The following is a 12963-nucleotide window of genomic DNA, read 5'->3' as shown; positions in this document are numbered from 1 at the left end:
TAGCCTAAGCCAACTGCCTTGAAAGCCAAGACAGAAGCTATCCAAGTCCACTTTGACCCCTGGACATCAGCAATGTCATCCATGCACCCTCCCACTTACATTACAGAGCTACTACTGTACATCGTACCTTCCTCAAAGAAACTATGAGTCTGTTCTCTTTCTCAGTGCAGTTTCTGGTTAACATGTGATATCCACCATCCAGCCACGCATGTGCACATCTTTATAAAGCATTGATCCAGATAGTCTCTCTTTGACCAGCATCTCCTCCAAACAGCTGTAACATCACAGAAAGGGCGCAGATATTTTCCTGCATACGGAGCACAACGCCACAGGCTGAACTCCGCCACAAGCTTTCTGCATGCTCGGTGCCTCTCCTACCACCTACATCCACTTGCCTGTAGTACTAGCACAGAGACCAAGGAGATGACAGCACTATTGGAAACTCCTGCCCACCCGATTACAACCACATTTTCTCCCCTTTCCCCAGTCAGAGGCAGACGGAAGGGGAGGGATAACTTCCTCAGGAGGAAAATAACCAGGGAAAAGCCGGGGCAGAGATCAAGAGAGGAGGAATCACCCCAAAGGGAGAGCAGATAATCCCTGAGAGGCGAGGCTGCGGAGGGGCATAGCACTGGATAGAGGGACAGGGAGAGCGAACGGGGGCATAATCCAGCAGAGAAGGGGGAGATAATCCCCTCGGAGGAGGGGGGAGGCGGAGGATCCCGGAGAGGGAGGGGCGGGAAATCTGATAATCTCCAGGAGAAAATACCGGGAAAGGGGTGGGGGAAGGAGGGTGGGCGGGTAGATAATCCGGAGCGGCAGATGAAGACCGAGTCTCCCGGGGACGCATCCGGAGGCGGGAAGAGGAGGGTTAATCCTCGCTCTGGGGGCAAAATTCCCTCTTCCCCGACTCCGGCGCTGCCATGTTCGCTCCCCCGCAGGCCCGCCCGGCACCGGTACCTGCGGGCGGCTCTTCCCCCCTCACGCCACACGCACACGGGGCGCCTCAGCTCCCGCCGCCGGGGCAGCGCGCCCCGCTCCGGCCGCCCAGCTCTGGGGCAAGGGACTCGGCCGGGACAGCTGCGTGACTTCGCCTCCCGCCACCATTTCCCCGCCGGCTTGAAGGGACGGAGGGAGAAACGGGCGGACGAGCCCTCCCCCCCGCACACGCGACCTCCTCGCCGGTACCGCAACTCACCGGCTGGCACCGGCTCCCGCTCTCCGTTCCCTCCTCAGCGGGCGCCGCTGAGCCCCATCTACGAACTCGAGCGCGCGAGCTGCCGGTTGGCAGAGGGAGAGCACGAGCCGGAGGTGCCGCCGCTTTCCCCGCCGGCTCCGCAGCCACCGCCGCTCTGCGCGCGCCGCCGGCGTGGCCGTGGCACGGTGCTCGCGCTCCTCCTCCCCCGCCCCCTCGCCTCCCCGGCGCGCGCGCGCTCGCTCGCTAGCGGCCTCCGCGGCGGTGGCGCGCGAGCACCTCCCCCGCCTCCCGGAGCCCAACTGCCGGGCGCGTGAGGGGGCGCGCGCCTCCGCCTCGGCCCGGCGCGGGTGTGAGGGACGAGGGGGCGAGTGTCCCTGGGACCGTGTGCGAGAGACGGCGGCGGGGGGTGCGACCGCGCCTGCGAGGGACACAGCGCATGGGTGTGTCACGGAGGGAGCCTCTCTATATGCGGGGGCACGTGTGTGCTTGTGTAACGGCAAGTGTGTGTGTGGGGCCGAGCGGATTGGTGATGGAGAGCAGCGTATGAGAGAGCAAGCGTGCGTGTGTGACCCCCGCCCCGCTCCCCGCCGGTGCCGTGTGCCGGTGCTTGCCGGGGCAGGTTGGGACTCTCCTTCCTCCGAGTCAGGAGAGGACACGCCAGCGTTTCGCTTGACACTGCCTGTTCAGTCACCAAGTGCAAGAAGCGCTGGCAAAGACTAAGTCAAATATTGCAAAGAGGAGGGGGAGGAATTTCCCCTGACACTAGTAACATCCAAGACCACTGAGGTGGAAACAACACTGAAAAACCGATTTTGCTGCACTTCTGATCACTGTTTACTTTAAACATTTTGTTTGTTTTGAACAGTGATAATAGAGCAGCTTTTGCTTTCTGCTTCTTGCTGATTTTGCAGACACCATCAACTTTAAATACCCTTGGACTTACTGAAATTTGAGTTGTAGCATTGAGTCAGTCTTGCATGCACAGTTCTCACTGAAGCTGGAGTGTATGTCTCAGGGTAAAATTTACCCCAGAAAATAAAATGTTCAGATCCAAAACAGTACTTCATTCGTCAGCTTGTTTTCATTCATTTTTTCCTACTCTTACTGACTTTCCAAAAATTTTTAAGTCCAGGACTACAGTTTGACTCTAATCTACTTAATCATGCTGTTTTAAGAATACATGATAGCCTAGCGTGGCATATGGTAACCCTTAACAATAAATTGCCTGCAATTCACACTGGTTTTTGCTTTGGGAGCCATTGGAGAATGTGGGGGTAGAGTTTGAACAGAAAATCCAGTAAGTATTGATTTTCATTTTAACAGGTTCAGATTGTGCTTTCCTACCAGATTTTTAAGCAACCAAAGATATAAAGTGGCATATCTATGATGGGCATAATTAAACAAATTGTGGAACAGCAGTCAGCAGGTGAAAAACCTTCCTCAGATTGACCAATAATGATGCATCAAGTAAATAAGATCTTGCTGTCCTCATCTTAGGAAACCAGCATGTGAAATTCCTTTAGGAATTATTTTTACTTTTCAAATTACAGTAGCTATCAAAGGCTCTGCTCAGAAGAGTCACTGTGCTGAGAGCTTCACAAGCACGTGGAATTATGCATCCCTGGGTCCAAAGAGCTTACAGCCCCTCTGTGATTTCTCAGTGAAAGCATCCAAAATGAACATATTTTGGGTAATTTGCTTCACAAGCAGTTATCTTTTCCTTATTAAACGGAAAGGAAACTTAACATGTCATGAGGGATTCTAAGCTAAGTAGTGACCTACCACCCTTTCAGTGTTCAAACCTCTACAGCTACAATGGCAAAATTGCCAGGCACAGAAAATCCTCATGCCCCAAAAAATAACCCCAGCTCTTTCTCGTTTACCTCTCATTTATTTTTTGTGATGTTCTAATGGAAAATGTTTTGAACCAGCGCCACAAAATGCATAACTGTCATCTCGTTTCTGTATTTCACAACTCAACATCTTGTTGATTTTTTCTTTTACAGTCCCTGTGTTTGAGGAGGCTGAACATTATTCTGTTAAGGAGAAAGAGTTGTAGCAATTTATGCTGATATCTTTCATCATGTCCTGACTTTACTTTCATGGCCAATGAAAGAAAATCACTTCAATGCAAAACTTGAGAGATTCCTTATGACGGTTCAACTCAAAGCTTGAACCCAAACCTGCGAAACATGAGAGCCTGTTTTTGGCTGTAACAGAAATATCTAAACAAAAACTACTTTGCTCCACAACCTTTCGAATGTCTTCCATGCTGGCCTCTGCAGCTGTTATTTGGCTATTAAAGCCCTTTAGGGAATGTGTCCCAAATGCTTTCACACCATTTCTTGCCCACTACTTAATCCATTTGAACTCCTGGGGTCAAGGGAGAAACAGAGATGGATTGTTTTAGATAAGAATTTAGAAATTGGTGTTTACAGTCTGGCAGGAATTATCATATCCTTTTGGCTTCTTATCACTGACATTCACATGCTTGTCATAACAGAAATCACCCATCCAAGGACAGTCGTTAGGGCCCTGACGGTGCAGTTCAATCTGATAGTTTTGCATCATTCCTGCAGTGCAAAACGACTGTAAATCTGTCTTATCCATTTAATGGGCAATTACTGCACTTCAGCCAAGCCTCACCCTGTTCCCAGTTTAGGGCAGAGAAGACAGGGACCTGGCCAGGGCTGACTTATGCCCCAGCAATTTCTAGCTGGTGATCATGGTCAGTGAGGCATAAATTAGAATGGTGCCAAAGCCAAGTTTCTTTATGCCAGGGATTATCTCAGTCAGTCTCTGTCTAGCCACAGGATTCAGGGAGCATGAAGACTTCATGGTAGGTCAGGCCCAGCTCTCATACTTTTGGGCTGACTGATTAGTATTCACTTGAACTGAAGTTATGACTCTACAGAGCTTTGAACTCTGCCTTTGATGATACAGATCTCACTCAAGCAAAAGGTTTCTTTTACTATGAAGCCTGGTGATCCTCTCTTTAGAACTGCAGAAACTAGCATTACTAATGTGATCATTCTCTGCTGGTGCTACAAGTAGTATGGCAGGGGTCTTTCTCCAGGGTCTTTTGGTTTTGCTAGATGTCCTGCCTTGATGTAGAGAGGTTAGAGGAGCAGACACTCCAGTGTATAAAATGTGGGAAGGAGGATGATGTGCTTTTCATTTCGCTTATAGTTCTGGGTGTACAAATGAAAAATAAAACCTATAATCACTACCAGCACCACATTTGCTTATTACTGCAGGAATGATCTACTGGTTCATGTAAACTATGCACATTTTTCTTTGTCTTATGCTCTGCAGAATTCTGGCCTTAAATCCTCTGTCACGGTTCTGATGACTATTTAAATGACAAAATGAACAGGTGTACCCACAGAAGAGCTGCTTCTTTGACCTAGTTCTCCTTTTTATATTTAATTGTTGTGGGCAACTGATGTTGAGCACTTAGAGTGAAGGACTTTGAGACAGTACATTTTTAAAACGATGTTTTAAGCTGATTGCTGGCATACTCTGCAAGTCCAATGTTCTGTGTACTTCAGTTTACTAGCTTGGATAATCAGTTGTTACAATCAGTCTTCAAACAGCTGCAACTCTAGATGACTTCTTTATTTGATAACCGTTAAAATACACTGTCTACATCACCTGAAAAATTAGAGACAACAAAGTGTCAGCTTCTTTGCCATGTTTATCACCATTTGGAAATCTTATAACAATAACTTGTTTATGTATTCACTGGCATACCGTACAAGGTCATCATCGTCAAAACAGAGAGACATTTTAATAAAGTTCTTTGTGCCAAAGAAATGAGATAGGGTATTGGTTTTTTTTTGGTATACAGCATGATTTCATGTCTGTACACAAAAAGTCATTCAAGATTTTCAAAAAGATCCAGCAAAACCTGAAAAATGTGTGAGAAATTGCATTATTTTCTAAACTATCCCCGAGGAACTCATTAAAAGATCACATGGATGATTACAAAGATTGAAGTTAAAATACAAAAGTTTTCTTTTCTTTTCTTTTCTTTTCTTCTCTTTTCTTTTCTTTTCTTTTCTTTTCTTTTCTTTTCTTTTCTTTTCTTTTCTTTTCTTTTCTTTTCTTTTCTTTTCTTTTTTTGAGAGGCGTGATCAAAACCACAATAATTAGAAGAATGTTGATTTACATGAAAAGGCAATATGAAATAATAAAGTAGACAGCACCTACAGAGTTAAAAGGCTGTACATCTAACTCCTATGCTATTTTCATCACCGAGGTCTCTTTGCATGTGGAATTCAACTCCACGGGAGGAGATAATCAAGACAAATAGTATGGCTTTATTTTTAAAAGGGGTGGATAATTTCATGGCAGCTTACAACATTGGTAACTGGGCAAGCTAAGATAATAACGCTAATCAAATCTCATGCTTCACAGCACTAGTTCCCTACGGGGTCAGGAAAAATCTTTCCACTGTATACAACACTACAATTAGCAAGGTTATTATTGGGGAGCAGAGGTACAGCCTTCCAAAGCAACAAGCTTTTGCCATTATCAAAGGACAGAGGCTGTACTTTCCCAGATAAAGAAAAATGCATTATTTTCTTACTCCAGTTCTGCTCCTCTTCCATGTCAGTGTCTTAGAATTACAATACTTGGGTTTGTTGTGAAACAACAACAAAAAAATCCCCTAAACACAAGTACCTAAGTGTATTACTGTCTGAAATCCATCAAAAACTCTTACACCTGTGACTGGTAGCCCAGTTCAAAAACAGCTGTCACTGACTGGACATGGGGATGGTATTGATTAAGCTCTTCTAGGTTGCAAGTACACATTGTCCTTTGATTAGGTCAGTATTGTTACAGAATTTGCTTCTCAGTAGTGGTTTAGGCAGAAAGACATAGTTGAAGTTGAAATTACATGTATTTGGAATATTTAGTTTTGGAAGTACTGTTCATTTTCTTTAATTGCCTGAACATATTGTTGTAGGTGTTCTGTGTGTATACTTGAATTTTATTTTCTGCCAGTGTGTGCATCAGAGAAATGATATTAGCTGCAATTGAAAATATTTAGCTATTTTTTCTGCAAAATTTATGTTCTGTATGTGAATGTGATACTCTTTACGAGTTGGTGTGGGTTTGTTTTGGTTTTTTTTTGTACAAGGTGGAGGAAGCACAATAGCATTCTTTGAGAACCTATATTATGAAAAAAACCCTTTCTATGAGCTATGCCTCAAACACCAAGAGTAGGTGTTTCCTTGACCCGCATCTCGAAGATATTTATTGTAAATATCTTTTCTCCTGTGCATAACCTATGTGCATTCTCAATTCTCAGCCCATATACTGTTCAGAGCAGGAAAAAAACCAAAACCAAAACAATAAACCAAACCACCAACAACAACAACAAAAACACAAAACCAAAAGAAAACAAAGAAAACCCCACAAAACAAAACAAAAAAAAAACCAAAGTACAGCCTTACTTCCATGTTGAAGTTTGGGTTAAATGACAAGAAAATCCAAAAACCTGGGGGGAGCTTACAAAAAGTTAATTTCAAGATTTCTTCACAGGTGCAAAGGTGCTAATCTTTCCTGTATAAAGAATATTCAGCCCCTTTCTTCCACTACATTGCATGGCCATGAGCTGTAGAGGGTTCAGCTAAACAAAGCTGAATTAAAAATTAAATTTTTGTTTATTCCTTGGGTCTCAGTAACAAATTCAGTGAAGGATCTACTGTCTACAGTATCCTCCTGAATACAGAGTTAGGCACAAAATATCCACAGAACTGTACAATGAAAATGTGGGTGTGTTGCTGAATAGGGTGATTTAGTGGCAACAGACACAGCTATCTTTTAGGTACTCAGTGCCTTCTTTCCCCTCGTTCTTCACCAACAAGGTCTCCCTAGCCTCTGTGCAAGGAGAAGTATCAGAAGTTGATGAAAAACAAGAAAGGGATTACTTGTGAGAACTCAGCTCATACAAGTCCATGGGACCAGATGGGCTGCATCTGAGAGAGCTGAGAGGGCTGGTGGATGCCCTTACAATGCTGCTCTCTGCCACCTTTGAAAAGTCACAGAGATCAGAGGAGGTAAATCTTGCACCCACCTTCAGAAAAGGCCAACAGGGTGATTTGGGAAATTATGAGAGGGACAGCCTCACTTAGATTCTCGGGAAAAACCTGGAGCAAATCCTCTTGGAACTCATTTCTAGACATATGAAGGAGGTTACTGGAAAATGTCAGCATGAATTGACAAAGAGTAAACCATGCCTTACCAACTTGAATGCGTTTCTATGGTAAAATGACTGTATTTGTAGATGATGGGTGAGACGTGGATGTCAAGACTTTAGCAAGCCTTAAAAAGTTTAATAGACTGCAGCAAGGTTTTCGACAATGACTCTCAAAACGTCCATGTATTTAGGTTCACACGTTTCAGTCATGTTGAGCAGACAGCAGATGGTTTGAATGGTCAGACCCAGAAGGCAGTGGATAATGGACCATACTTTATGCAGAGGCCAGTAGCAAGAGAAACAAGTGGAGCACTGCAGGGGTCTGTCCTGGGACCTGTCCTGTTTAATGTCCTTAAAAATTACTGGAGGAGGTGATAGAGTGTTGGTTACTCAAGAAATTTGCAGATGAGATCAGGCTGAAGGTACAGTTAACATGCTGGTGAGGAGGGCTGCCATCCAAAAAGACCTTGACATGCTGGAGGAATGGGCTAACAGAAACCTCACGAAATTCAGCAAGGACAAATTCTGAGTCCTGCACCAAAGATGGAGTAAGCCCTTGCGCTCATCCGGGCTGTGGGGAAGCATGTCTGCTTGGCTGGGCAGCAGATTTCCTGAAAAGGCCCAGGAGGTGTTGGTAGACAGTGAGCTGAACATGAGCCAGGGGTGTCCTCTGGCAACAAAGAAGATCATCAGCAACTTGGACTCTATTAATATGGAGTCCCCTGTTACTTGGCACCTGTTAGATCACACTGAAATACTGCCTTGAGTTTGAGACTCCCAGTACAAGAAATATATTGGATAAACTGAAACAAGTTCAGCAGAGGGCCACCAAGATGGTTGAGGACTAGAGCACTTTGCCAGTGAGGAGAGGCTGAGGGAACTAGGCTTGTTCAGTCTGCTTGTGCAGGAGCAGAGGATGGCTTTGAGGGAAACATAACAGTAGCCTGTCAGTGCTTACGAGGAGGTTGTCAGGAAGGTGGAACCAGGCTCTTCCGTGCCACATGGCTGAAGGATGAGGGACAAAGGACATAAATGGAAGCAAGGGAAATTCTGGCTGTATATAAGGAAAACCTTTTTCATCATTAGGAAGCATTAGAAGCATTTGCCAAGAGAAATTGTATATTCTCCATCCTGGGAGGTTTTCAAGGCTCAGTTGGATAAAGCCCTGAACAATGTGGTGTGCTCTCATAGCTGTGCCTTCCTAGAGCATGAGGTTGGACTAGAGACCTCCTGAGGTCCCTTCCTATCTGAATTACTCAATGATTCAGTGACCCACTGAGTTCACAATTTGTATAGAAAACATGGGGAAAAGGAACTGTGCCTGCAGGGCGAGAAGACAGTTCTGGCATATATGGTTTATCCAGTGAAATGATAAATCTTAAATTATACTGGGAGCATGGACCAGAATGCAGGCTATGACTGCCCAGCTGTGCTGTAGTAAGTTGGCTGTAGTTCCATATTCCCTCCGTTTGCTCTCCTTTTGGCCTCAGCAACCTTGCATTCTTGGCTGCACAGTTTTAAGCGTGAGGCTTGCATGTTTTGAAGTCTTTTTTGGCCACCAGAAAATTTATTAGGTTTTTCCTTTTCCATAGCCTCTTTCCCAGAGAAGCAGGTCCCCAGAGTGAAAGAGAAGCCACAGCAAAATTCTGAAAATAGCACTTGCCAGATCTCTTGACCAGGTACTCATTAATGAAAACAATTTCTTATAAGAAAATGCAGAAATTCCCCTATGTCAGCATCCTGGCTTCAGGCCAGACACACAAAGATGAAATTCCAGTAAAGTAAATACAGACATTCTCATTTTCCCTAAGGTTTGCTTTAATAGTTAAAACAATGTCATTTACACCCACTTCAAATTTTTTTACACTATGTGATGGCTGTAAAGGGACCCTAGTTTAAACAAAAATCAAGTCTCAAGAAATCTTTGTTATATTCAATAAAATCAGAATACCAATGCAGAGAATTTTAATTAAAAACTTCAAATAAGCTCTAGGGAATAAAATAATTTGTGAACCTATGTGTATCAGAAAAGCCATGGCTCAGCGGCCTACATGAGTAGACTCAGCTCATTTCCTAACAGTGTTCTCCACCTTACAAAAAGTGTTGCCAGAGAGACTCTGTATCCTCATGCTTCAAGTCAAAATTAATAGTTAGCTAAGGTCAGGAAGAACCATTCCTTACAACAGAGAAATGAGCAGTATTAGCTTTGGACTGCAAGGCCCTCTTCCCTAAGCTGCTATTGTAGCTCTGGCTACAAAACGTCGCCCCTTTCCCAAACTCCTCTTCTGCAAATCTTTTCAATACAAAATACATTGCTGTTCGTGACTCCAGCTCAATGGGATGCCAGCAAAAAATTGTGTCTCCAGTGAAAAAACAGTAGAAGATAATCACTGTCAGTAGCAAGCATTGCTGCCTGTTCTCTCCTATCTGCCATGGCAAATTCATTTAAAGAAACCCACAAGTCAGTCTGGCAAAGATGACAGGAGCATCAGAGGACACTTTTCTGCCTGAATGAGGAAATAAAGAAGAAGAAATACTGAAGACAAAATATGAGGTGATTTTAAAAGGTACAAGGGTTGGAAGGAGGAACAAAAGGGAAAGTAAATGCTGATTTGTTATTTTTCTTTTTTAGAAAGGACTCATTTTACTTGCAACCACATTTAGGGATCAAATTCTCATTTTAGACAAATATAATGGGAAGAACAGTTAAGGAATTATTCCACCAATATTGATCTTAGAAAACTTCTGGTTCCTTTTCCTCTTTAATTTTCAAATGCTTCTAAGAATGTAATATGTAATTTTAATATTTGACCCTGTTTATCCTGAAAGTAATTGAAAGAAATCCAATGATGGCCACTACAGTAGACTAGGCTTACAACAACAACAAAAAAATACTGTAGGCACATGTTACACAATGTCTCTATTTAAAATCTGATTACTTACAGTGGATGGTCTAAACAGACCCAAAACCTGTACATTTTATTGCTGCAGTTAATTTATTTCACATAATTGCTTATAATTTGAGAAACCTGGCTTGCAGGACTAATGGTATCCTTTTGTTTTAAGTTTTGTGTCCAGTCAAAACACCGGTTTTGCTGTGGAGTGCATTTCGGAAGGCCAGAAAAAACTGGGCCTCCTGAACTTATTTGTGCAATTTCTTCTGGGGCAGGAGGATGGTGACAAGGCAGATGTACAGAGTTGTACAATACAAATCAGTTTGTGGAAGCTACAACGCTCTCATTTCCTTTGCCTCAGACAAATTTCTGGCAGAGGAGGCAGCTGAGAGCAAAGCTGACTAAATGTGGGGCAGCACCTGCCAAAGGGGAGGTACAGACTAGTTACTTCATGTTTCTCAGAGGACAAAGGCTGTTGGCAGGGCTCAATTTCTGGTTACTGGTTAAACTCTCTCATGCAAGACACGATTTTCGCACACTACCTGGGAAATGCAGCAGAATTCCCATCATCATCAGTCTTTGGGAACTTTCAGAGTATCACAAGTGTGGCTCATCCTGCCTACAGACAGGGATAGGGAATGATTGACTTGTGACGTCCTTTGCGTTCCTAGTTTTCTGTCATTTATAGAGAATAACTTGCAAAACAAGTGGAAATTATATTTATCCAGTGTTCTACGTTGCACAGGATTATTAAAGTACCATCTATGATCTTTTACACAAAGTAGTTACATATTTTAAAGAAGCTGTAATATATAAAGAAACTGTCTTTCTTTAGAGTATTTATCAGCTCTGTACCATTTTCCTTATTGTTTTTCAGACTTGTTTATTTACATTTAAGCTCCATAAAGCAAGGATTATCTTCATTCTGCGTCTGAACAGTGCCTAATCTGTTAAAACTATTTCTTGTTGGTCCCCAGGCAGTCCTATGAATAAAACTACTAAAAATAGTAAATTATGTTTCCTGGTTTTCAGCAACATTACATTCAGGGTCCTCTTATTTGTTTTGAATTCAGATTTTAGCAGACCCTCTCCTAGGTGTTCTGGTGCATTTCTATGCCTTTCAAAAGCTGTGTACCCACCAAAGGATTTCCTTTCAACATCTTAAAGATTTTATTAAAAATCCAATGGTGTGAAGCTTAGGATGTTTTTAAAAGCAAAATTTAGAGGCAGTAAGGTCTGAAATCCACAGCTGAGTTAGTGCTATCAGACAAAGGTAAAAGTCCTTTTCATTTTTTAAACAGACTGCCAGTGACTTTCAATAGCACTTCCTTCCTACCTGGCTTTTCATTTCTCATTAAAGAAATTAAAACAAACAAACAAACAAACAAACAACACAAAACCAAAACCAAACCTCTTCAATCAAAGATGAAAGCTGGCAGCAGTATTTTCCCAGGCATAAGACTACTCAAAGCAAAGCTAGATAATAGTGGTAACGACATGTAACCTAGTAGTGTATTGGACTTCAGCCTAAGAGAGACCAAATTAATTTATAAACTTCCAGATATGTTATGCAGAGATATTATTAAGTCTACTAGTCAAATACTGGAATCTGGAGAGGGGAAGGGAGGACATGCCATTGATATTTAACAGCACGCAGCTGTTTCAGATAAAAAATAAGACAGGAAGTAAAGAAAGTACTTGGCTGCAGGTTGAATTTCTGTAAGTGGTGAACAAAATCTAGCCAGGTTACAAGACCGTGTGATTTCTTCTGATCACAACCAAGGGTCAGGTTTCTGAATTTATATCATATCTAGATTCCTATCTGTGTCTGAAGAATGCAAGACACGGCTCAAAGGAAGGGCAAAAATGACTTATAGCAAGGCCAGGTGCAAACACTCCATAGATGCAATGCACACATAAGCATGTGCTACTTCCATATCACGCAATCTCAAAAGCTCGCTGCACCCACTGGCTCTGTTGCAGAGGCTGCAGTTGTGCTGATTCTGGTTATCTACACTGACTTTGTGGCAGTCTGAGCTGGGCACGGCTGCTCTTGTCCCAGTACAGGATAGACTACTGTCCACTAAGAACCAGGAGCTGGCTTCTGGACTAGACTTTCAGTTAATTGCTGCTTCAGGAAGAGATGCATCCACCCTCAAATCACTGGTACCACTGCTCGTGAGAGCTCATGTTTCCAGGTGTACCTTACACCACTACTGCTAAGGTCAGCAGCTGAGGTTGTGCAACAGCTTGTTCTTCAAGCTGGAAATTAATTGGGATCCTCCAAATGCAAAGCAGAGGAAATCAAAATCAGGTTTTAAAGGCCAAACACTGAATGCAAGTGTCAGCTGTTAAAAACTTGAAATAAACGGTTAGAAGTTACGATCCATGGTTCCTATTCTTTCCCCAGTGGTGAAGGCTGACCTCTGCTGCTTATGGCAAATGCAGCCCTTCACAGGGAGGGTGCATGTCCTTCACAGCAGCAGTCCAAGGAGTAAGACCTACCTTAGAAAGAGATATCAAATCATCATTGGGAATATGGCATAAATTAGATCTTTCAGTGTTAGAAAAGTCTTTCTGTGTTGTGCTAAAAGCCAATGCAGAGTTGACAATCCCTACTGGGGGGTCCATCCTGTTGCTGGGCTGTGCAGCTGTCTGCCCTC

The 12963-nt window shown here is 43.3% G+C and overlaps 1 protein-coding gene across 5 annotated transcripts in view; it reads right to left on the bottom strand.

The window, feature by feature from the left end:
* The window catches only part of PALS2 (protein associated with LIN7 2, MAGUK p55 family member), a 59829-nt gene extending 58394 nt beyond the window's left edge, over positions 1 to 1435 (bottom strand). For 4 of the 5 annotated variants that reach the window (XM_065051337.1, XM_065051336.1, XM_065051335.1 and 1 more), the window contains exon 1: positions 1199 to 1434. The gene's annotated coding sequence lies outside the window, so the exon portion shown is untranslated. Of the gene's footprint in view, positions 1 to 1198 lie in introns of all 5 variants that reach the window. The other variant, XM_065051340.1, reaches the window with a different exon arrangement.
* Between the last annotated feature and the right edge of the window lie 11528 nt (positions 1436 to 12963).

This window comes from Columba livia, chromosome 2 (assembly GCF_036013475.1).
Source record: "Columba livia isolate bColLiv1 breed racing homer chromosome 2, bColLiv1.pat.W.v2, whole genome shotgun sequence".
In the NCBI taxonomy this organism is placed as follows: domain Eukaryota; kingdom Metazoa; phylum Chordata; class Aves; order Columbiformes; family Columbidae; genus Columba; species Columba livia.
The sequence above is the reverse complement of the archived record's forward strand: the minus strand, read 5'-3'. Positions and strand labels throughout refer to the sequence as shown.